General features: G+C 33.7%; 1 long non-coding RNA gene and 1 pseudogene across 1 annotated transcript in view; one reads left to right on the forward strand and one right to left on the reverse strand.

The window, feature by feature from the left end:
• The window catches only part of LOC148755294 (uncharacterized), a 468,556-nt gene that overhangs the window by 273,657 nt on the left and 167,044 nt on the right, over positions 1–27,855 (forward strand). The gene's annotated exons all lie outside the window — the stretch shown is intronic.
• Positions 13,674–14,555, reverse strand: LOC109459736 (transmembrane protein 218 pseudogene; annotated as a pseudogene).

Here is a 27,855-nt window from a genome sequence, read left to right on the forward strand (position 1 = left end):
ATATCATGTTAATTGGGTCATAAGAAAGGGGATACATTATAGCAAGAAGTGGGGGAAATGAATTCTCAATGTCTCTAAATAGGTTTTGAGAGTTGTGATACAACCCAAGAAAAGTGACTGAAAAGAAAATACTCATATAAATAATCATGTGATTGTGTAAGAAAAACAAGAAAGTAGGAAAAAAGTTATAGTTTGCCAAGCTGATAGGTGCCCAGGACTGAACAGAGATCGCCATAATATTAAACTTAATACAGAAAAAAAATATTTTCAAACACATAAATCAATGAATTTGAACATATCCACATGCATCTTGCCTTTTTTTTTTTTTTCCCTAAAGGATTGTTTTAAGAGTTGGTAAGGCTAAATTGAACATATTTTCTGATGAAGTCTGAGAAGGGGCAGAGGCTTTCATTTAATACAAATGTCATTGAATCGATGGAGTTTACTTTATTTGTTTAACATACCAAAACAAATTGCTGGTACAACCTTAGTTTTAGAATTCTGAAACATTACTTTAAGGCACACTCCCTCTGTTTTGCACCATTCCAACAAAACATGGCATTACTGATTGACTCCCCTGCAGGGATTATTTTCCTGAATTTTGTAATTCTGATTAATAATATTGTCTTACCATACTAATGTTACTCTTAAAATAACTATAAAAGCTATGGCTATTTGTTTGATAGCTACAAAAAGAAATTTTAAAAAAGGGTAAGGATTCATGGTGATTAGTAATTCTTTCATTGACCCAAAACACATGTTTTTCACTAAATTCTGCTAGAACAATGAGTTCTCTAGCATTTCACAAAAGGCGATCTCTATATATTATATATTGCTATATGAGGCATACTGACAGTAATATACGGGCTTGTTTTATCCCTCCTAAATTTTTGTTTTCTGCATGTGAATTCATATGAAGAAAGTGCTCTGTAGTCAAAATGTTTTAAAACTACTCTTTTAAATTGAGAATACATGCAATGATATTTGGATGTCTTAATATAATCTTCTTCTGCTTTATTTATATGCTGACAGGATATCTGCAATTTATGAGAAAGTTCAGCCATGCTATGCAATAATAATAATAAAATGTTTTATATTGTCTTCGAACCAAAGTAAACAGGACTTTAATTCATAGCCAATTTGAATGAAAGATCATGAGATGACCAGAGTTTTATTTTTGTTTTGTTTTTTGTTACTTTAAAGGAGAGGAAAGAACTCCAGACAGAGAGGTTAGGACCATGCACCCAAAACCATTACTCACAAAATAGAAACAGGAACACAGATCCACAAACCCCCAACTCATAGATCTACTCCACCCTGTCTATGTACATTGACTCACTAAGGCTTCGTGCGTACTGATAATTGCATTGCTATGATTGTACTCATTTTAGAGAGGAGGAAGCTGAGACAGAAAAAGTTTACGTAAATTGTTCAAGGTCGTGCAGCCAATAATTATCATGGCTGGGACTCAAACTAAGGCAGTGTGGCTACAAATTCTCTGATTTTTATTACATGCTATGTGTAATCTAAAATTAGAGTAAACGTTTTGTCAAGATTAGTAACTAAAAGTTGGAAGGACATAGCAACAATCATGAAAAGTGAAAGTTCCAATAGACATTTATAGATCGATACAATGCTATACTGAAATAACTGAGGGCATCGTAGGGACAGTTTGTATATACATGTACATACACATGAGTTTTTTCATATGTATATGTATATATACCACATTGAATTCACACACACAAACAAATAAATGAAGATGTCAAGGTATCTTTAAAATGTAACTGACATAGACTGACGTCCTGTTTCTCCAGTTTTCGTTAAAAAAATCTAAACTTTTTGGTACATAGTTGATTTGATTTAATTATGAAATGACAACTTACACCACAGTAAGCTTAACTTTTCAAAAGTAACTGAATTACAAATTTGAAGCCTACAAGTATTCATTTCAAAAATAATGTGAGTAGCTATAATGTTTGGGCTTAATACTTCAAGCTCAGTGCAAGTCTTCCTCCTCTCTGGGAAGTGAATAAAGAAGCCCTGAATTTCATCCCTGATTACTGAATGCATCACATGTAAACAAACTGCGAGGTGGCAAAGGAGATAATAGAAAAATCGGATCCTCTAGATGGCTTAATAGGCAAAATGGGGTCTTTAAGACAGAGTCTCAAAGGAAAGCACATTATTTAATAATAAAAGAGCAGTCTCAGGATGATGCTTCCATTTTCCTATTGAAGGCAACATCACTGATACTGATGATGTCGCCTCCCTCCCCCCACCCTCACCTCATTAAGTTTTGAACAGTTATTAACGTTCCTCATAGTTACTAATAACAAATAGTAGTTCATGATAAAAGTTAAGTTAGCCTCTTGCCAACTTTAATACCCAGGAATGTCTTTCTCAAGGACCTGGGATCATCTCTTTGAAATGGATTCATCAACCAAGATAGGGTCCCTGTCTCCCACTTTTGCATGGAGGGTAAGAGCTTAACTTCAGTGGATGTCTTGCTCCAAACTGCAAAAAACTATCTCCGTCATAAAGATGTGAGAATTTTCTTTTCCTCTGGAGTAAGCCAATTAAGAAATACAGATGGCCACCCCAAAGACCAGATGAATCCAGGGTGAACTTTGTGTGACAAATGGTGCTGTCAAGTCTTCTTGAGGACTGATTTTTATCCTGATGACACATACGTAATGGGCCATATCTGCTTGGCTGTACACAAGGGTGAGACTTCTTTCTGTCTTTTCAATTTCCTGTTGGAATATCCTGTGGTGTACATAACTTTCTGGTTTAAAGACTATTCAACAATAAAAAAAAAAATTGTTTTCTATCTTTGTGGAGAGGCTTTCTGGTTTGGAAGGAGATTTTCATTGTAATTATATTTTCGCAACGGGGTCATCTTGTAAAAACGGAAACTTTACACTGTTCCTTGTTTGATATAGACATCCTAAGTGTAAATTCAGTATAATATAGTAAATATAAATATATGACTATGTCATAATCATGTTTAATTCTTGAATTTTATTCTTAATTTGAACATTTTGCTGAGAAACATCAACTTTTTTATATTTTACAAAATTTGTACTACCAGGACTTTTTAAACAATTAATTTAAAGAAACACTTGTTTTACACTGAACATGTAGATTAATACTGCCAAAGTGTTTCATTTCCAAAAAAAAAAAAATAGTTTATAAAACAAAATACCAATAACATGCTTTCTTTCTAAACTTGATTAGTGAAATAACTTGTATTGTTTGATAATTTAACAATGATGTTAAAATGCTCGTATATTTTACCTGGGTCATGACAAGGGGCGTTGAGGCAGAGAAAATAGAAGTTTCCACGAGCCAGTTATGCTCTACTGCCCACTGCATTCGACAAGCTTCATGATGAGTGACGGATACAGGGAGATCTAGGGACAGGCTTACCACAGCAGGATGTAATTATATCTGTGAATTTTTGAAATTACAACTATTTCCAAATATGGAAGTATACAAGTATACTAGATGATACAATTTTAAAAACCAACACCAAAGTTTACTTTGATCAAAGTACACACACACACACACACACACACACACACACTTTGGGCTTTTAAGAAAATTAATTCCTTAACCTGACTTACAATTAACACTGTAGCACATCTCTGACACTATTATTTACTAAAATTATCAGAGTAAGCCTGGCTAGATTTAATCTTTCTTATGTGTTCAGACATGGGGAATTGGTAAAATAATTAACAGCTTAATTATGAAACTCCACACGGGTTTTGAATGAGGCAATCTCTCTAGGATCTCTAATCTAGCACAGTGTTTTTAACTAACACGGGACTTAGAGCAGCTACTTAACCTCTCTGACCTTCGAATCCCACGATTATGAACTCAGAAGATTAATCGTGCTTTTCTTTCTTTACACCAATGTCTCTTGCTTGTTTATCCATTTCTTTTTATTATTTTTTCTTGTCCCTAAAAATACGAGATACTCTATGTAAAAGCAACGTTTAAAATGTCAAGTGCCATACAGACATTGTTACTTATACTTACCCCCTTTCAAGCAAATTAGTACATAAATGCTAACAGCCATCCTTTGCTTCCATTGCAGGTATTTGAGATTTCCAGTGTTCAGTAGCTCTAGAGTAGTTTTTGAACTTCATTGGCTTTGAGAGTTTGACAGGAGACTTATGTAAGAAAGGGAAAGTCAGAACAATCTGCATTTCATTACTGCTAAAAGAACATGCTTAAAAGCAGTTCAGGTTCTCCTTTTTGGCTCTACAATCAAATGGCCTGCCTAGCTTTTCTAATTTGTCAATTCCTTTTTATGTTTTAAAGATCCTTGGATGTGTTCTCTGTTTAATCCAAGGACATGCTCATATGCATGCATTTACACATTAATGAAAGATAGGACATCCTACACATGAAACAGTACCATTACAATTAGAGACAGACTTCTTTCATCCACTCCAGGAAATTGCTGAAGTCATTCTTATACACATAAAGTCATATGGAGATGGAATTTGTACATGCCATGTAAATCTTCAAATAAGTTTGGAAACAGAGTAAGGACTAAAATGCCCATCCGAGGGGGTGGTGGTCACAGACATGTGAAATGATGACAAACCTGAGCAGTGCTATCCAGCAATCACCTTAGCCAATCTCCTCGGTGAATCTTGAGAAGATGTATCATTTTTATGTCATCTTTCCCAAAAAACACTGAGACAGGTCACAATAACAATACTAAAAAAAGAAAAAGAAAAAGAAATAAAAACCCGAACAAAGTATCAGTACAAGAGATATATGATAAGAGAGAGAGCCATAAGGAAAGGAAAACCACACTCATAGGCCATAAATGAGTTTCTAATTGTTGGCTCAGCTTTAAAGCAGTCAAGAGGAAAAAGTGAAACATGGTCACTTACAGAACTGTCATCATCTAAAAGGAAAGAACATTAGTTCCTAAGGGGAAGTAAGTTATACCTTGTATTCTTCTACCAAAACACAACAAAACAAACTTGAAACTTCACCTAGGGATTTATCTAGAGCACAGAATGATAGCTGTTTTTTGTTTTTGTTTTTATTTTTTCTACAGTCTTTCTGAAGATAATGAAGTTGCAGATTTCACATGGCTAGATAGTATAACTTCTTTAGACAACAAACAAAAGCCTAATATTGAATAAAGCACAAAAAGCTTATGTCTGTGTGGTCTGGGTTTTAGGGGTAGACAGAAAATACCTAAAGGAGTGGCTAATTGGATATCATCCAAACCATTTGACACAGATAATTTCTCCAGTCCGGTGTATTTATTGGAACTGAGGGACAATACAGAATAATGTATTCTCAGATGAGAGCCTAGGGCACTGACTTTCTGAAATGCTGATGGAAGGTTCATTCATATGCATTAAAAATCAGACAATGAATAAATATAATCAAGAATTTCTCAAGAATTGATGGCTGGTTCAATTTAGTCTCATAGATGGTACAAAGAAGTTGCTGAAGATCATGTCAAGCTATATTTTAAGTACACATTTCTTTTGTACATGCAAATTTAATCAGGTTAGCATAAAATCTCCAGGGAAGTCATTTCTCTGTATGAGTATTTCTTCATGGTAGCTCAGATTTCAAGATACATGTTATTATAATTTCTGAACAAAAATAACTGTATCTCTACACCAAGCTTATAATTCTCTTTTTATCATCAAAAGTGTAGTACTCATGTAGTTATCAGATAAGTGATATTTAAAAGAGTGATTTTTTTAAAGAAAGGTATATAAACTGCAAATATCTGCTAAGAACAGCTTATATCTAATTTATTAAAGCATATTTACAGGTCCTGCCTAGTCCCAAAATAATGAGGAAGACAAATTACTTTTGATATATACAAGAGGAATATGATTTTAAAATTTAGAAATACTGCACTGTGGTAGGGTCTATTAAAAACATCATCATTCTCACTTCTTCCTAGATTATACTTCCTGGCCTCCGTTCCTGTTACGTGTGGCCATGTAATTGAGTTGTACTGACGTAATTGATGCCTCTTCCACCCCTGTCCCATGGCGGTGGCGGGGAAGATGTCTTCCACTCATGATGCCCCATACACTTTTCCTCTGCTAGCTGGAAGTAGTTGCCCAGGGCAATCTTGTAAGACAGATGATGAAGGCACAGTGTCTCTGAACTCTTACTATCTATCACATTACTATATATGGAACAGAGCACTTTCCCTACCTACATCTGCCTTGATGTGGGTATCTGAAAGAGGAGTGAAATCTATTGTTTGGAGACATTACACATTTAAGGGTATATTTGATACTAATGTTAGGCCTGTTCAAGTCTTTTAACAAGAGGTCCTGTTTCCGTTTGAGAGACATTTGACTTTGTCTGTGAAAGCCGGTCTTTACATCTGTGTTTATCCATGGATCAGTTGGCCATAGCTGCAGCTCATATCCTCCAGCGTGTTTGACCTCGTCTCTTTATGCTCCAGCCACTCCAGTCTTTGTTCTTTCCTTATATATGCCATGCTCATTTCTGCTTTAGAACTCCTACACTTAATTTTCCCCTTTCAATGTTCTCCTTTCTTTCCTTTCCTCTGCATGACCAATTTCGCATCTTTTATTTGTTAGCTCAAATGTCATCACATCTGAGAGCTTTCCTTGCTCCCGTTAATAGAGAACCCCACCACATGACTTCACATAAATGTGCTTATCATTATCAGGATTTAGCTTCTCTAGTGCTTCTGTTTTGTGTGTGTGTGTTTGTGTGTCTGTGTGTGTTTCTCCCTCCTCTAAATCTAGCTTTCAATATGAGAAAAACTTTGTCTTTTTTTTATTCCCAACTTATCTTCAGTGCCTTGGATAATTCCTGGTACATACTAGGAGTTTGATAAATACATTTTCAATTCAATATGAACACTGCTTGTTTAAAGATAGACCAATAGACAGAGAGTTGGATTGTTACAGCCAGTAGTTGCTTAATGAATATTTCTAGCATAATGGCAGTTTATCTTCAAGTATTACTGAGCAAACTAATTTATTTACCATAGAGTTGCATTATGCAGGGAGATAAAGAAGCAAATATTGATTGTGGTTGAGATTCCATAAAAGTTTTATGGGTCCTATTTAACATTTCATAAAAGTTGAAATGAATCTATAGTGTTTTACATACACCATAACCTCATAGTTAATGAATAGTTTACTGCATCTGAAGAAAGTAGTTAAAAAGATGACTTATCCATTGATTTTGTTATCAGGTTCAATGAACTTTTAAACATAGTATTATTGTAGTTTGAAATGAATGGAAATATGAAAAATGTTTAACTTATTTAACTATTAACGCATTGCTGTCTGTTATTCAAATCTAGTAAAGCAAACACATCTATAGGAAAATGTATAGAGTTGCATTTAATATATAGTATATATTTTTGCATAAATGGTTTATGGAATGAATGACAATTTAGCTGTTGATCATGAAAACAATTTAAATCTGATTAATTTATACTCAATCTCTGTTCACATTCATTCACTACAGCTTAAATTAAGCTATATTATCTATAAGACAGATACATTTTTATTTACAAAGTGTGTATTTATTGTGGGGAGCCATGGTTGCAGTTAACTTTAAAGCCTTAACAGAATGGCTCAGTTTATACTTAACCTATTTTCTCCCACTGAAGCAATTGTCTCTGCCTGCATCTGGAGAGAGCTTGCATGCTGCTCAGGAATGTGGTGGGAGTGGCCAGTTTCCAGAACAGAAGGCTGATGCCTATCAGGGCTATTGATAGGGTAATTACATTTGGGAGTTTCAGTAAATTTTGTGTCTCCTGTGTTAAAGTTAAAGATTTACTGTTAACTAGATAATGCATTTTTGTACTTGTTAAACTGCACGTCCACAGAAGGTATAAATTCTGGGGACAGAATAAACTCAGGGTCTCCAGGAACACTGGGGTCCGCGATCGGCTCACTACAGCTTAAATTAAGCTATATTATCTATAAGACAGATACATTTTTATTTACAAAGTGTGTATTTATAAATCAATTAATTTGCTTTTATTTAGCTATGTTAGTTGAACACAAAAACATTTTAGAAGGATCAACATTTATGAAGTAAATTTCTTTTAAAAAGTGGTGAAAGTCTTTGAATGTTTTCTACTGAGATAGGATTTTTCTTTTTTTTTTTTTTGGCAACAATGCAGGAATTCAACAGATACACACTTCAATAACATGGTTTTATGTGGGAAGATAGGATTTACCATCTTCCATCTTTGTACTCACAGATGTACACTTCTCTTTATTCATATATTTTAAACAATTTGCTACATGTATATCTCTTCTCAAATTGAAATAAATACTGGGGAAAGCAAATAAAGAAGCAGGAAATTATAGATTATTTAATGAAACCAAGGAAATTATAGTTTATTTAAAGAAACCAATGAATAGCTGAATGACAGAATAACATACATGATTAATGAAATAATATGGTACTTAAATATTATTAAAGATGTGAAGAATATGGAACAATAGAGATTTACTTTGGCTAATTGAAAAATATTATTTAAAGGAATTTACATGATTCAGTTAGTAAAAATTAGTATAAATTCCTGTTTGAAAAAAAAAAATGTGTCAGAGATATGACTCCCTTCTAGAAGGAACAACATTTTAATTAAGGAAAGGTATTATGAAGCAGTCTTTGTGAACTTAGAAGTACTTTCTTTGTTCAGGTAAATTATTTAACTTCTGTGAGCTAAAAAGAATGAATTTATTACTGAGTGAAGAACATTGATTCATTAATCAGTTCAAGAAACTTTCTCAGTGAGATTAAGTTTTATTAAACTGTTTTCTCTGTCATAAAGGACACATTTTGCTATTTCTTTTCATGTGTTTACTTTCTATTCAATAGAAATAAATAAGAATTCTTGTTGTTGACTAGTTTTATTACAGAGATTGACTTGTCTAAATTGTAAATATTTATATTTTATGAATGTTAGTGCTTGTAAAATAAATTTTAATAGTTGTGGGATATCATAAATCATGGAAAATGCATTAAATAGTGACAGTTTATAGATGTAAACAGTGTTACTTACTTCAAATATAAATGAACTTGAGATTATTGTTTTCAGATGTTAGCACCTTAAATTGAATTATTTTCTCATAGACATTATTAAAAACCCCAAAGTGATTTATTATATTTAAAACAGCTGCTCTCTCCTGTATTCTTTCTACATTGGCAAAAATAAAAGGTCTTTAGGAAGTTTCAAAACCTAATCATGGGTTTATGTTTGTTTAAGTGCTAACTTGTTTTTCAATAGCCTCTTTCTGCAAAAAGCTGACAGCATAGATGAGTGGAGAAATAGATATAAAGTTAAGGACAGTCCAATATCTTAAGAGCCTTAAAAGGAGTATGTTTAACATTCAATGGTTGTATGTTAAGGGCGTATCTAATTTTGCCCTATTTTTTCTGAATTCAGGGTAATATCCTTTTATTTACTACTCATAAACATCTTTAGTGAAGGGAGCTGATGGCTCGCTATAGGTTTGCAAATGAGGATGTTTATTTAAAAATATGAAAACAATTTGCGTCATTAGCAAAGCTCCTTTACTCCCCTTTCTTTCTTTCCATAGCTGAGTAACTCAACTGCATCGGTAGGTATATATTCTCTCTAGTGTAGATAATGACCAGAAAAACTTAGCCTCAGCCTCATGTGTTTTACAACCAATATTTATCCATTTTTCCAACATCTGACTCTGATGAGGTAAACCAATTTTAATAACACATCTCCTACTTTTTTCTCTAGACCCAGTCGCCCACGATGAATTTATTCCTGTAATTGAATTGGATTTGCATTCATTCACTCTTTTGACTAAAATGCACAATACCAAGTAATTCTCAGGATCGTGCCTAATGCTTGATTTTTTTACTTCATACTTTCGCACTTCATACTACAGTGAACTGCTGGCTCGTTACACTGCTGTGATACCATCTAGGTTTATACAAAGAGTCTCAATGGTAGCCTCCTTTGGAGGTAGTTCCCATACACATTCCTCAGCAAAGACTTCTGTACTCTCCCAGAAACTCCTGAACTATACTATCTGCTTGCCTCAAGATCACATTCATAGAGTGCCTGTCCCAGAATCCCCACTGTGATGTGCTGCTAACTCTTTGAGATGTTTTGTTGCTTTGTTTGACTTTCTATCACAGATGATGTATCTAAATATCGACTGGAGACTGTGGTAAACATTAGACAATACACTTATTGTCCACATTAAGTATTTACTCTCCTAAGTGTTTCAATCTATCATTCCTACGGTTAGAAGTTCTGTGAAATTAACATATCCTTAAAACGAATCTTACTGCAGATAACAGGTTAACCCGCGTCACATCAGAAGATAAAATGATAGGATTTGAGTTAAAAACAAAGGACAATGCATTAATAATAAACACCCCCTTTTAAAAGCATGTTTTATAAGGTGTCCTACGTTCTTAACAAATATTTTATTTATGTACCTCAATTATTCTTTTATAATACAGATAAATTTTTGAAGTGGAATCATTGTACGCAGACAAGAAACACAGTCTTTTGCATGCAATACCAATAATTATAATTATGGAATAAATTACTTTCAAAAGCCAATTAAATTTTATTACCCTACATGCATGACACTGGCTGTTAGGAAGCAGATGGAAAATGTATGTGTGTTGGAATAGAACTGGTTTTCTTGTTATGAATCTTAAAGCTGGATACCTTTCAATCTCTACTTTTTTTCTAATAATGTACAGATTCTTTTCAGTTTTCTACAACAGTCCATCATATTATCTTGGAAAAATTAAGTTCCTTTCCATCTCTTCCAACCTTTATGGCATTATTTATTTTTTTCTGTTGCTTATTTTATTATGTTAATTAGGAATACCAGTGCAATGTTGAAGATAAGCATTGATTGTGGGGATCCTTGTATTTTTTTCTGATTTTGAAAGAATTTTCCCAATTTTTCAAGATTGATATTATGCAATAAGAGTTTTGCAGGTAGTCTTCATCATGCTACAGAAATTCTTTGTTTCCTTGTTTTATAGGATTTTAAAAAAATTATGAAGGCACATCAGACTTTGACAACACATATTCTGAATCTATCGTTTGTGCTCTTTATTGTCTTTACTCTGTTAATGTATTGAATGGCATTTATAGATTTTGTTTGTTCACTTTCCCTTGCCCATTCCTAGGGTAAAATCAGCTTTTTAATGTGGAATTACGTATTACTTATACAGCTGAATCAAGCATTAATAGGTTGTTAAAGATATTAGGAGCTTTGTTGAGGAAGAAATTGACTGTAGTATTCCTGTCTGATAAAGTTTCTAGGTCTTTTTGGTACGAAGGCAGTTGGGCTCCAGTGAACGAGATGGAGAGTACTCCCTCTTACACATTATCTTAAAAGCTTTGAATACCATTGGAATGACATATTGCAGGAACATCTTATAGGAGTTGACTTTAACAGTAACTGGGGTCTTGTGTTTTCCTGAGAGTTTCCTAATGAATATCTGTGATTCAGATGCAAGTTACTTTTTTTAAAGAAAATTTGGTATTTCATCAAAACCTTCAATATATTAGTGGAATAGTTGTTTTCATATGCAGCTCTCTTTGTTATATTATTACTGATATTATTTTATTTGCATCTTTTCCTTTTTTTTCCTTGCTTGATCTCACCACAGATTTTTCTCTCTCATTTTTTCGAAGAATAAACTTTGCATTTATTCTTTTTCTCTCTATTATGTTTGTTTTCTATTTCTTTGCTTTCTAATCTTATCTGCATTAACTTCTTTGTTTTTTTGTTTTTGTGGGCTTAATTATTTTCAGTGTCTGCAAATACATCATTCAGTATACTAATTCTTTGGTAAAAAAATTAAATTAAAATACTTTTTATTTCTAGAAATTCTATTAGCTTAAATTTGTCTTTTTATATATAATAATTCTTGTCAATTGGTAAATTTTGTGATTGTATTATATATTTTATTTAAATTTATTTAATTAAATTAATTATATGTTTCATTTAAATGATTGCTTTTTCAGGTATTTAAGACCTCATGAATTAACCTTTATTAGATGGACCATATATTTATTCCCTTTAAATGTAAACATCTTAATAAGCACATGCTACAGTCTGTCAGATCATTTTGGATTATTTAGTACTTTCATCCATAGAACTAACATATTTGATATCTACATTTTGATGAAAATGTCCTTTAAATTACTGACAAAAATAAAAAAGTATAAAAGCTAAGGAAAGACCTATGGCAATACTAAAGACGTGTGGAATAACATTAATTCCTTCTTATTTTTTATGTTGGCCATTCAACCCATTAACATTACAAATAAGCTTCTCTTCATATGTTACCTCAAAAATATTTAGAGTTGATACTGAAGTACTATTGTTCCAGAACATGTCTGTGTGAGTGGTTTATGTATGTGTGCATGGGGAGGGTGAGAGTGTTAATAAATGTTCAGTTGTTTTTTGGAAACCAGAGGAGCTACCATGTTTCCCTGAAAATAAGACCTAGCCGGACCATCAGTTCTAATGCATCTTTTGGAGTAAAAATTAATATAAGACCTGGTATTATATTATATTATATTATATTATATTATATTATATTATATTATATTATATTATATTGAAGATCCAGTCTTATTTTACTATATTAATTTTTGCTCCAAAAGACGCATTAGAGCTGATGGTCTGGCTAGGTTTTATTTTCGGGAAAACACAGTATTTAACACCCACTTTGTTTTTTACAATTACATATTAGAAAGGAAGTCAATAGTTCACAATTTCTTATTTCATCTAGTCATTTTATAACATTTCAAGGATGTTTTTAAAGTATCACTTTTCTTCAAAAGTATCACTTTTAAAGGAAAAACAAATAGTATACTTCTTTACATATATCCCATTCATTCTATCATTTTGTCTCTACTCGATTATGTTAAGAATACATCTATTACTACTAGTAAAACTCCAACTTTCTTAGTGCTAAATTTACTTCTGTAACATTGTTATCAAATTTCCCCAAGATTGACTGTATTTACATATGCATTTCAAAATAGAACTTTGACTAATTTAAATGGAGCAGCAGAAGAGTGCACTAACCTACATTAAACTGACATTACATAGCAATGGGGACAGCAAGGACTAATAGTATGTGCCTCTCATCCACAGAAGGCCTGACCGAACGGCCAAAAGCACTTCAATTCTATGTTATTCTTTATTACATCTGCTCAGTATATGTGTCCGAGGTGATTATTTCTGCTCTCAAAAGAGAAGGGGACTTTTAATATGGGTTATGGGTAACTTGGGTTTTCATATCATTTCATTCTAATGGGACATTCCTTTTAGGGTTTGTAAAATCAACTCTTCAGTGGTATTATTTCTTCTTTGATTTTTTTTTTTTTTGGTTGGTATGCATAGCTTTATTAGAGCAGAGGGCAGTGACATCACCACCTGTAGTGACTTCTGTGGCATGATATGCACAGAATGGTCGATAACCAATACCTCCGTAAGGCTTCTAAATCATCACATTAAAATAACCTTTTGAGTGTTGAGTGCCTGTCCTTCCCAAACGAGCCCAACCTCATGACTAAGAATTTTATGTATTATCAAAAGGATCTTTTTTTTTTTTCCATTTGCTGGATAGCAGAAGCCAAGTGCATCTTTTCCCCAAATCCACTTACTGGTGTCTTGATTGAAAATCTACTCTGAGCAGATTACCGTTACTATTTCCCTTACAAAACAGATGGAGAACCCAAGGGACAGGTGTTAAGAAGACAGCAATATCCCTCTCAAGTTGGTGAGAGCTGTCTCCAAAGAGACAATTCTGCAGCCCGGTGTCTGGAAACCAGGACTCAAGAGATTCGTCTCAGTGATGGCTGGATATTCACCTGATCTCCAGGCATGAAGGCTGTCTAAACAAGGCTCCGAACAGCGTCTTGCTGCTCACCAGTGACACCAAGCGACGGAGAGAACCGGGTCTTGGTTTTCACCAGTAGGGCTCAGCAGGACCTCAGTGGTCTGGCATAGACTGGCTCCAGAGTATGATGAGTTAGAACCAAGAAGAGAGCCCCGAGGAAGACAGCCGTGAGGAAGGCCAGCAGAACCTAGCGGCCAATGAAAAGGGCATCCACAATCTTCACTTCGACCTCTGGGGCTGGGCTTTCACTGGCTCGGGGGAAGAGCAGCAGAACCGACGTGATGATTAGAGCACCGAGGAACACAAACAGGACAGAGAACCTGGCTACCCCGGCGGCTCTGGACAACAGCACGCACAGCAGGGCTAAGAGGAACACACCGGCCCCTACTCCGAGCGCAGTGCCAGCCATCATCCAGTATAAAGGTGGATTTCATGTAGAGTCACCTGGCCCTAGTGCAGCTGTGGTGAGGGATAGATATCTCACCCACCCAGGATTTTCACAGACTCAAGCCCATGAAGGCAGCAGAAAACAGTGGGTTAGAAGAGTGAAGTGACTTCTGGGGAATTCCTTTTCATTTTCCTTTACAGCTGATCCCAACACCTCGCAGTTCTGCGGGTTCCAGCCCACGGGGTTTTTCCTTCTTTGAATTATTGTTTCCTATTCTTACATAGGATACTCAATATAATTATTTATGTTATTCTCTGTCTTAGATGTGCTTCTATAAAAAAGGGATTGCACAATGATTGCTTTTGTGACAAAAACTGAGGACGAGAAATGGCAGCAACCCAGATTAATAAGGTTTAATTTAGGTGGTCTTTCATACCTTAAGAAGATCTTTGTGCTAAAGCTGTAAGGGGGCTGTTTAACAGAGAAATATTTTTATTTTATATATGTATATATCAGAGGACGTGAGGCTTGGGTAAAATAGATCCTGAAGGCAAGTAAAATTGGTGAGCAGATATTATTCTGTATATTATGTTATACAACAGAGACCAGATGATGAAGATTTAAAATGTCTAAATATATATTCTTTCAGATAGTGATAGAATGGCAGCAACAGAAACAGAATGAACAGCTAGTGTGAATGACAATAACACACACACACAAGCACACACGCATACACACACGCGCGCACACACATCCAAACCCTCAAAAGTAAAGCACATTTTGGTACATAAAGCTCTTAGATGCCATGACACAATGTCAGATATCAGAAAACCAGGAGAGAACAATACTACTCCCTCCAAGGGATCCAAGATAGTAAGGACAGTAATTGGGTAGGTCACTCACTGTTGGTAAGTCATAGAATCAAGTTCACGTGACTCTATTAATGAGTGTAAGCAGGGAGTAGAATTTTTGTTAAATAAATGCTATGCATTGTTTAGCAAGCCACATGTAGTAGAAACTAGGAAAGACATAGAAAAATATAAAATGTGTATACATATTTGTAAAAATAAGCAAAATTTCATATGACTACCCATTTATACACTACCTGTTTGTTACCAACTAGCTTCTTTTATCTTGTCCTTAAAATTATGTTTTTAAGACACATTTATGTTGATATGAATAGTTCTAGTTTATTCACAATTGTTCAAGATATAGACATAGTAAAATGTAAAGGAGATAATATAAAAAATGCAAGGGAGTAATAAATACAAATTCAGAATTTCAACTACCGCTATGTGGAAGAGGAATACAATCAATGATGGAGGATTTTACTCTAAGTTTTATTTAATAGTGGATATAGAGTATTTTTATATTTTTATGCATTTTTGTACATCTGAAATATTTTGACATCAATTTAAACTTTCTCCAAAATGTTCAACAGCATAACTAATAGATTAGTGCTGATGGTGTTGATATCATAGTTCCTGGAGGATACAAATGGAGCAGGCATAATACCGTCAGGTAAACTGTGAGAAGGATCTGATGTTACAACTGGGGGCACTGAGGCATACCTGCTTTGCAGCTCTACTCACATTGAGCCTTTCTTTCCCTTCCATCTTGGTCAGAGCCAAAACCTCTTTCCACTATGAAACAAAAGTTCTTCAACTGAGAAGGCTCAACATTCATAGATCTTAAATAAATGTTAGTATTGTATACATCCTGGTAATTCTTACACTGAAACTACTTTCACAGCCCTCTCACAGGTTTTCAAGTGTAGTAGTATGTATATTGTAGACAGTGCTTGCAAATATAAAGATGTGTGTTTAGTGACTGTGTGTATGGGTGTGTGTGTGTGTGTGTGTGTGTGTGTGTGAATACACACTTCCGTTCAATTCCGTGCATGTTTGATTTATATATCATTCTGAATTATCTACTATTACCACTTTTTTACCCAATTTCTCTAGTAAATAGAGGCCCAGAATAGCATGTTACTATGTTGTATTGTCCTTGTGAGGACAAACAATTATGAGGTAGCGTTGATATTGGAATATACTATAATTATGTTTACACAATTGGCAGTCCATAAGGACCATTCAGCATGTAGTGGAATTGGCGCTTAACATTAATCACATCAAGGTTTAAGTTCCTCCATTATCTGTGTCGTTTTGGAAACTTCTATTAAGTCTCTTGGTCTTTATTTTATGATCAGTTCTTATCAGTAAAGATGATTGAAAGAAAAATAATAGAGCTGGTAGGAGATACAAAGATTTACTTTAACATGATATTGTGGCCGAATTCTTCATTTCCCCTATTTTTCCTACTTATATAGTTATTGAATTGAAAATCATATACTTTATTTACAATAATATGATTTTTGGTTACAATCAAATGCAGTATTAACTTCCAAATTTTGACCTCCAAAGTGAACAGTGCATGTCTTTTGATTGTAAAATGTATTATTGAAGGAAACACAAGCGCTCCCTTTGATGTTTGAGATACAACATTTAAATGACTTTTCCATTAGCCAATTTGCAGTTATGTAAACAGTCAGGTTAGTCAGATAAAAGCTACACTGTAGATTAGCACTGACTTTACTAAAACCCAGCCTAAATGGGAGAAGCAATGAGAAATTAAGTATGGAAACCTTAGAGAAAAAAGTCATCAGTCCAGAAACTACCTAAACTTTAGTCTAAATCATCAAACATGTATTTGCTGCCTCCATAATATTACATGTGCATGTGTCCAAATGTTCTGGATGCTTAGTACTTCAAATGCTTCTGGAAAAAAAAATCACTTAATTGAAAATCAGCAAGAGATTTACCATCTGTTTGCAGAGCAGCGATGTGAAGGCCCAAGTGCTGGCCTGTGGTACGTGTCCAAAACTCTAACCGACGTGCACGAGGCACATATGCTTGCAAATGTGGTTTTAAAATCAGAAGCCAATTAGTGTGTTCAACGTCTCCAAACCCAGTCTGGATATGCATAACTTAAAATAAAGAAGCTGCAGACTCAAAGGCTTAAAAAAAATGATAACTTAAGATGGAAACTGGCACCTGTTCTTACCAATAATAAGCACATCTACAATTTTTATGGATCAGATGTTTCTTTAAAGCATGAGCCATGAGTTAGATATGGTTTGGTTTGGTTTGGTTTGTTTGTTTGTTTGTTTGTTTGTTTGTGTTTCCTAATTATAAGACTTTATTCTAGTTCCTTGGCTTCTCTAAGCACTACTTTGTTTATCCCTATCTAGAGTTGTTGAAAGGACTGAACTTACTTTACTTATGTAAAGTACTGAGCTTTTCTCAGCACATATTACATACTCAGTGAAAGATCACTATTATTTTATATTTTTGATGTTATTACTCATCTGGTCTAGGCCATGTGTCATGTCATTTGGCAAAAGTAATAAACTAATAGTTAAAATTCAGTGAAATTCAAATCTCTGGTAGGCCCCCAGCTAAGTACTTAATTTTCATTAACTCATTTAAGTCCAGGAACCACCTAATGAAGTTCGCATCGTTAGACTACCCATCTCAGAGATGAAGAAATTGAGCTTTAGAGATCATCATCAAATTGTTCAGGATCCTGCAGCTGTAGGCCCTGAAGCTGCCATTGAGTCCTGAGTCTAGAAGACCCCAGGGTTTGTCCTCAAAAATATTGACTATCCTGCCATACAAGCAGAATTTCACTTTAAGAAATTGAATCATTGACAAGATCAGTGCTAAACTGATGAGTTCTTCCCTTGGTGGGAATGTAAATGTGCATAGGTTTTAAAATTTTCACTAAACTCTCTTTTCTTTTCATCTTGTTTTTCTCTCTGCTTTCCATTTCCCCAGTTGTTAGGTTTAGTACAAGTACTTCTCCTATAATCTCAAGAACCCAGAGCTAGTGCCAGACCCAAATGGACCCAGAATGCAACCTGTACTTCTCCTTTGAGACTGCCTGTCTTTCTTTTACTGCCCTTAACCCTGCATGTAACTGCAAATTAGACTTAGCTTTCAGCTCCTAGCTTCCTTTAGAAAACAGAAAACATTTACTTATCCAATGTGTACTTCTCCATACAAGACAAGAATAAAATTGAACTTGAAGTGTGATGGAATGAAAACAGTTATCACAGAGAGGCTTTTAGTAGGAAATTACACACACACACACACACACACACACACAGGGTGATCCATGTATACGGAGGGTGCCAAAACAATGTATACACATGGCTTGTATCCAACTTTTGTTATTGGTATATATTATTACAATTTTAATACATTTTTTCCTTTCTTAAAATGTGTATGCATTGTTTTGGCACCCTCTGTATACATGGATCAAATTTTAATATAGTGAGTAAAACTAAAATCAATAGATATTAAATATTCCGTACAAATGTGTGAATATTCTATTCCATATGCCCTATCTCAAAGCTACAATAAAAAATTGTTTAGATTGTTAAAGTTCAAATCCATCTATCATTATGTATTATATTCCCCTGGAATAAAAATACTTCTTAAGATATAAACATTTGAAATAAATAAATTAATGGCATTCTCTTTGACATTATGCTTATGTTTTTTAATTTATACTTGAAAGTTTGAAAACAGAGAAATAAATTATGTGGCTGCCTCACACTAGTGTGAAAACTCCTCTGACACTGTAAAAATAACAACGGCAGTAAGTTACTTAAATAATTTGTGGTATTTGAGAAAAGCTCATTAGCACCTTGTAAATTTTCATGTTATAACTTCATTTCCAGAAGAGCTATCATAGCACGAAAACAAATCCCATGTGCCATTCATAACTGAAAGATTCACAGACTGATTTTGAATGGAAGACACTCCATAGTAAGGAATAAATTCTCAACTTAGTAGGTATGGCTAAAACATTAACAGCAGGTATACTAGTAGAAGTTATTCTTTCCTTTTCTTTCTTTTACTTTGTGCATCCATTGGTACAGATTAGCTCTATACTACAGTTTCTGCAATTTAGGAGATAATTCTATTGGGAATCAAGTCAGATTACTTTATGGTTTGGGATCACTTCCCTTTAAAAGTACAATACATTATTTTCCTGCAAATATGGATTTTGTTAGTTTATTCTTTGATAGAACTACTAAAATCTTTTCAGGATTCAATATGTGCCATAGTGTTCTTATTTACAATCCATTCGATAAATAAGCTTATGAGGATGAGAGAGAATCTGTTCTATTCATGTAACTGTGTTCTGCCTTACTAACTACAGGCAGAGTGGGACTTGGGCCATGGGAGTTACAATCCACGGCTGACACCAAGAGATGATGTACCCCGTTCTAAAAAAGTCCCTTAGGGATTACTAAAGAGACAATAGAATTTATCCCAACTGTGACCACCATTCCCCCACAAGTCCAGTTCTCCAGTTCTCACAGCCAAACTTCATGGCAAGATGACTGGGGAGGAAGAAAGGGACACAGAGCTCAGAAGCACTGCCATCCTTGTAAGCCTTTTTGGGGAAACACTTCAAAAGGCAACTCCCATGCAGGTGAGGGGGCCTCAGAAGCGTAATTCATCAATAGAGGTATTGGACTCTCACTTCCCTGCTGGAAGTTCGCTGAACTGCAGAATCTTCAGGGCAACCCTTCCGTCACTTTCACTGCGGAGAACAGCTTGGTGAGAGAAATCTTGAAAGAGCATAGCATGCGTCTGTGGGATTTGAGTGTATATGCGGAAAACAGAGACATATGATTTCTAATCCACTTCAGGGGAATTTTAGTTGCAAAAATGATAAGTAACACAATAAAGTCTCTAAAAAAGTAGATAGCAGAATATCAACTTGACATTCAATTAGCGATTCCTAGATAGAACTTAACAAGAACTCCCTCATTTCAGGCTTTTATGGATATGTATGAAATAAAACTCTTTACTTCCTTAACCTGAGCAAGGTGTGCTTAGCAGTTAGCTACAATTTGAGAGTGTTCCCTCACCTACATAGAGGATGTGAAGACAGGGGCTGCCGGACAACTGAGGGGCTTTTACTAAGAAAACTCATCATGCTAACAGTAGAAAAACATTTCTGAATATATGACAGTATGCATTAAGGCAACATACATTAATTATTTTGTATTATGTGTGTGATTGTGTGTGTGTGTGTGTGTGTGACATTTCTGACCCCAACATGCCTCTCGAGGGTCATCATTCAATTACAATCAATACTGAATTTCTCATGATTACCTTATCAGATGTGACATGTTACTGATCCCATTTATTTTCATAGCCCGCTCTTCACCTGCTCAACTTTTTTTCATTCAACACTTTCTAGATCCAATAGCACCTCCTTTACGAATTTCCCCTCATTCACCAAAACAGACCTGATCCCAGTGTCTGAGCTTCCTTAGCATTTTGTTCATGCCTCTGTTAATGAAAGTAACATATTATTATATTTACCTGTTAAAACATTACATTATGCATTAGAATGTTAGCGCTTTAGGAATGAGAGTATTGTCTTTTAATCTTATACCACTAGTTCCCCAAAATACTTTTTTAAAAAGTAGACATCTGATTGGTGAAAGTTTTCCTTTGTGTGATGGGACATTTCAAGTCATCATACTCAGCAGTTCTTACAATATTCTTCTAAGGAAGATATGTTTACCATCTTCAGCACACAGAAACCGAGACCCAGAGGAATTGTGACATACTCGTAATCACAAAACTAGTAGTAGTGAATTCAGTATGTCTAATCTAGAGCCCATTTTTGTTATAAAAGAGAAGGTATAGCTGCATATCAGCACCATATCGGCCAATGTTTTCATTGTTATTAACAGTTATTTAATGTTTAATACCTATAACAGTTGCCTCATGTCTTTTAAGGTTTCACGTTATCTGAGTCTCAAAACAAGTTATGAAATAAATTCTACCCCATTATGTAGACGAAGAAACTGAAAAAGAGATTTAGAAATGTGCATACACCATCTAATCCATTAGGTCTAGGAAATACCTAAAGGCAAAGATAAACAAAAAAATCTCATTTTCTAGTGTACCCCCGTTATTTTATTAATGCCTTAGGAATAACTATAGTAATGCAAATATTTGTGCTGTGTTTTTTGTGTCATTTAAATAAATATCACATCGATGTTTTCACAGTATACTGAAAATATATTAGTCAATGTTCATCAAATTGATTTTGTTCCTAACCCCTGAAAATATAATACTAGAAAAAATTTTCACCTTCATTTTCTGTACAAGTAAATGCAAGTTTAGCAGCATGAACTGAATCACATAAAAATAAGTGCTCTAATTGAAAATGGAAATAATTTTATTATTTCTATTCATTAATGAAAATAAGAATATAAATGTCAAGTATCAAAGGTAAGTGTAATGAAACATGAGGGAGATTAGAAATAGTCTATGGTTCTAATTTTGGAACCACAGACTTGTCTTAGGAAACAAATATTCCATTACAAATATATTTTCAAAAAAACATTTATATAATGTAATATTATTATTCTAATACTGTCAACTAAATATGGCTTTTGGCATATTGGAAGCTGTGTCAAGAAATGAAAGTTACCCATTTTAATTGAAACTTTAAGATTTAAGAAGGCAAAACAATTTCAGTATTCCTTTAAAATAAAATAGATATTGAAATTCAGCTCAAATATATTAATTAGAGCTAAGGAATTAATTAGAGCTAATTAATTAAAGCTAAAGAACATTTTGTTGTTCATTGAGAGGTATTCTGGCAAAATAACAGAATCCAGTTCTAAGGACTCAAAAGAAGTCTTATGTTTTCCTATAGAAAAAATTCATTCATGCGAAAGCACACAAGCACAGATACACGTGTACAAATATGTTCCAGAGAAATAACAGGTGGTAAATTTTAAACTTATTTAATTCAGAAATAGAAAATATGTTATTCATACCGGGAAAATAACATTGCTGTTTTGTGTTGAGAGCAGAATTTAGGAGCTACAGGTATCTTTTCTATGTATTGGGAGTGCCAAAAAATGTATACAAGTGGGCACTTTAGTCAACATTACTCAAGCAGTAGTTCTCCATAATCTGAAGTGTCTGGACACCGATGGTTACCACTTTGAGCCCCTCTTGTAATTGCAGAAGTCAAACGTGACTTGTATTCATGTTTTGATATCAGTATATGTTATTACAATTTTAATACTGTTTTCCGTTCTTAAAATGTGTATGCATTTTTTTGGCACCCTCTGTGTGTGTGTGTGTGTGTGTGTGTGTGTGTGTGTGTGTGGTGAATTCAGAATGACATTTTCTTCTACATTCTGAGAAGGAGATGCCACATAGGAGATATATTTTCCCCGAAGAAGTTAGTCAAAAGGGTTCTGTTGCTGGGTTCAACTGCTATAGTTTGGTTTACTAACAAAATTGAGAAAAATAAATGAAGGAATACTTTTCTTTCCACATTTAGAAAGGTCTGATCCAAGTGTTCTTCTGTATTGTCAGGACATATAGATAGCAATAAATAATAAAAGACTATATTTTCTATCAATGCAACACAGCTATTATATGAATTTCTGACAATAACCATTCCATGCAACCAATTAGGTATTTTTTTCCTTACTCAACTAGCAATTCTTTCTGTACAGACATCATGGGAAAACTAATTCTATTCATGATGTCAACAAGTTCTTGTTTTTCTTTACAATTTCTTAGCTCAAGTACACATTGAGTAGGATAGACACTTAAAGAAAAATATAGTGAAACAGCTCTTAGTGAAAGAATCAAACACATTGAGAGATGGAGAGCACAATTATATTCATGTATATTTAGAAGGAAACAAAATTGGCGTGGGGAGCCTTCCAATTCAGTCTAGTTTTTATATGATCTGTTTTGGAAGTCCTAAAAGTCCCAACACTGATCAATATTTAATTTGGAATGCATAATTATTACTTTGTTCAATCTTTTTATGTAGGTACTATTTACCCATCATTCAAATTTTAAAAAAAGGAAAATTATAATGTAGAAATGTAGCATGATATAGAATGTAGATTTTAGATTTAAAAATAAAACAAACATTTATATACAATTATATATCCTGATCTTAATCATATCTCCAGAAGCTTTCTTATCATAACAAATATTGTTTAAAAACCTTATTTTAATGGCTTAGCAATAATTATAATAATGAAAATAACTAGCATTTAATGACTTCATTTACTGTAAGACTGAGTGTTTTATAAACACTATTCTTGTACAGAAGTGTCTTTAGATATATAATTGACATAACATCATATTAGTTCCAAGTGTACAACATCCTGACTTGATATTTGTATACATTGAAAAATTATTACCACAATATGCCGTCCCCATATATATGGTAGTTACTGTTTTTCTTATGATGAGAACTTTTAAGATTGACTCCCTCAGCAACTTTCAGAAATACAACACAGTGTCATTATCATCACCATGCTGTACATTACCTCCCCATGATAAAAGTTTTTATGAGATATCAGCATCCCCTAGTTGGGAGGCAGCATTGCAGAACTGTTGGGAGCCTTTATCACTTGAGCCAAAGAGCTATACTTCCAAGTCAGGTTAATTAACCTCTCTTGAATAGAGGGTTGTGTGACTATTAAATGAGTTAATACATTTAAATCACTTAGAAGAGTACTGAGGACATAGTAATTACTAAAAGTAATTATGATTCTTTGTTTTCACCACAATGAATAACGCACACCCATGTTTAATGAAATAAATACTTTAGTACGTATTTTATGTATACTTTATATAAAGTACTGAAAGTGAAATCACAGGAGCACATATTTTGAATATTTTAATGGATTTTGATTTGTACTGCCAAAGTACTTCCCCAAATGTCTGCTCTAGTAATTTTTGTTTAGTGTAGAGAAGGTGTACTGGAATGTTCTCGTATCAGAATTATTAGACTTTCTATAATTTCAAGTTTGAAAACCAATAGTTTAAAGATATTTTATTGGCATTTTTTTGGTTCTACTAATATTTCTAGTGAAGTTCTAGTAAATTGCTCATCAATTTGAATAAATATTTCACATCTTAAGGCAAATTACACTCTGTTGGTTTATTATAATTATTTACATTTTGTATTTGACTTATACTTTATGTGTAGAGTGGCTAACAAAATTTTTATTTTTTCTGTAGTCAAATGTATTAACATTTCCATTATGATTTCTTATTTTAATTTTATGCTTGGAAATTAAATTTTCATACATACCATAAAATATACTATGTAAGTATAGTAAAAATAAATTATATAATATGTTGTATACACACATGTAATATATTTTGTACATAATTTTCACTGACTCCATCCCAACAATATCACTTAGGTACTTATATTATCTGCAGTATTCTGCAATATTGAATACCAACATATGAGTATTAGAAGTAAAATAAGCTCCAAAATTATATAGTCTCATATAAAATGGGGAAATGCAAAAGATCTAACTTTAGCAAATAGGAGCCTATACCACCTCAAACAAAAAAAGCAGGTTATCTCTGAAAGCATTATAATTTTTAAGGGTGTGTTTTTTTTTGGGGGGGTTGTTTTTTTTTGCCAAAACATACCGTATTCTACTTAGATTAATCCAGTGAGAATTGCAATTTCAGTAAAGTGTAAACTGTCTTGTGTGAGTAAAGCATTGCCTTCTTGTGGGTCAAATTCTGTAGATCATTTTCTCGGGATGAAGGAGATGTGTTAACATGAGAGAGTTAAGTACCTGGATTAGGAGGACCATTGTGTGCTAAACAAAAAGCAAATATACTCCATATTTTATAATGTATCTGCTCATAAAAGTTGCCTTGTTGTAATAAGAAGGAAAACATGGAATTAAAACTTCCGTATGTCTCTGGGAGCACAAAATCTTAGCTGCGTGCCATACTCTCTGCTTCTTTAGAGCAGCAACACACAGACCGTATTAAAAAATAAACCTATCAGAGGCGTCATTCACATACACAATCATTATTTCTTAACACTTCTGAGTGGAACTATACTTAGTGACTAAGTGTTAAGAAATAATCAGTGATGTCGAGTTTTCTTGTTGTTGTTGTTTTATGTTGTATTTTGTTTCCTCCCCCCAAATAATGAAACCTATTCCTTTGAATTAGCCAAAATAGATGCCTTCTATAAAGCTGAAGTACTCTGTATGCATAAGAGACATAGAGAATTCAAGTGTTTTTCTTCAGTTACACTGCCAGCTACGGTACCTAAGGTAGAATTCAGTATCAGCCTGATTCAACAGTCTCTGACATATTCAAACTTTTCTTTCTTCTTTCTCAAACTACAAAATCAGAAGTTACTGGACTGGTTTCTTAGTAATATGTCAGTGAGAAATCATGTCAAATTGCATTTGTGACATATTTGCTATTCCAAAAGGATGCTAATATTGAAAGGTAAGGCACATGAACCGTTCCCAGGGAACTGTCATGGCTCCCAATGAGCAGCTATTTGGCACTGACACCTTTTCATTGGCTCCTAAAATTATATCAAGAGCCTGCTGACCACTCTACATATCAAGGAGTGGAAGATTTTCAAAAAGCTATTGTATGGCAGCTCTGTACTAGACTATAAAGCAAGAAGACACAGTGCATGGTTAGAGGAGAGTTTTTTCTTTCTTTCTTTCTTTTTTTTTTTTTTTAACATATCGTAAGTCTCAGGAAACTGCATTTAAAAAGCGGTCAATATTTAATACTGCACGAAAAAGAAGGATTTGAGGGCTTGGACATTTTGGCTGTCTCTGGCATTTAATTTTAAATCCTAAATGAAAAATGTAATTGCTTAAAATATATTTTTTTTCTGAATAAGCAACGTATTATTGTATGAATAGGAATATGCCATGTATTAGAGTTACACATCATTCATGTTTGATATTGTGTCCCATGCTTGCAAATTTCAGGACCATTTTGACTCTTGAAAAAGGCATAAGTTTTTATTATGGACATTATTTTCTCTTATTAAGAGGCCTTAATCTGTTATGAATATTAAACAAAATGATATCTCAGTAGGAAATAGCACTATCTTGAGTATTTTCCAGTAATTTCTTCACTTTTCTCAAATCAATTGATATACAGAAAAATTGTTGGGGGAATTAAATTTCTTTGCTGAGAGAAATTATAATTTTGACACACACACAGATTATATCTTTACTATGCCACCAGAGCATTTAGGTTTATACTATTTGAACGGTGATACTTCCTGTGTCATTTTTATTTGAATAATAAAATATGTCCTATTTTAACCCTCCCCCCCAAATTTAAAATGCTATGAAGTGAGGTTATTGCTAATATGTTTTTAAAGTCAATATATCATAATAATGTATTTATTGGTCAGATGGTGCACATTATAAAAATGGGAGTTTTTGAAAAAGAATGAAAAGTAGGTAAACATTTATAGAAGCCCTCTGCTAAATGACTTACTTGATTATATTCACCTATTTATACATTTGATTAATATTATTTGAAAACCTGCTATGTACAGGCACTGTTTTAAGCATTTGGAATACATTAGTGTAATAAAACAAATATTCCCTACCCTTTTGGAACTTAGAATTTTAAAAGAAAGGGGGATAAAACAGACACACGGCAGATAAAGTATTGCTTAGCTGTGTGGAAAAGGCATACAGATAGGTACGTACTGGAATACCTCAAACATTTCTAGTATTACTTAGATATCTTGATAGTCAGAAAGAAGGTAAGCTATTCTCTATCCTTATGACTGTAATATAAAATGGGATACGAAGGAGTAACTCCTAAATGAATTTTAAAACTTTAATAAAATACTATCTGATAATTATTTGTAAATGCCCTAGTTTGATTTGGTGTAAGATACACCCATCCTATCAGTTTTTAATAGATTTTGTTTTTAATACAATGATTAACACATTTGAGGTATCGGTCCATATATTATAAGGCAAACAAATTAACAATACATTTTTTTTCTCAACATATTCAAAACATTGATAAAACTGTTGAGAGAGCAACATACAGTTGATTGCTGCTTTAAAAAAGTACATTTATGAAGATTCTGTTTAAATTATTTCTCTGTAACTGATTGGCATGAGAAAAAAATGCAAAACGATATGCTACACACTTTTCAGGATATAAAGGACATTTACCTCACATTTCATGAAAGCATATTTTACATAAGATTCATATACTTGTTCAACATTCTGTCCACACTTGCATCTATTTCTTGTGTCAAACTTTCATGCTTTGATTATTTGCATAGAATGCTTCTGTGTTAATGCTCCAAAAATTCTCAGCTTTGGCTGAACATTAGAGATATTCTTGGGGTTAATTTTTAAACGTACAGAAGAAGCCCCTCCCATGGAAATGCTCCTTCATGGAATTAATTTAGACTTTCGTGTAGATACATTCACAAAGCTCCCTATGTGAGTAAGATGTGTACCTAGATCTGAGAACTATGAAAATACTCACACAGAGACTCAATCTTCCCATTTTCTGCTGTTTATTTTTCTCTTCAATTTTCTCCATCAGTTTTAGTTATCACACCAATTCTTTATCGTGTTCTACTCAATTGGATTCCTCCCATAATGTTATATTGGTATT

The sequence above is a fragment of the Rhinolophus sinicus genome, chromosome 15, assembly GCF_057876585.1.
Source record: "Rhinolophus sinicus isolate RSI-liver-muscle chromosome 15, RSI-T2T, whole genome shotgun sequence".
Taxonomy (NCBI): domain Eukaryota; kingdom Metazoa; phylum Chordata; class Mammalia; order Chiroptera; family Rhinolophidae; genus Rhinolophus; species Rhinolophus sinicus.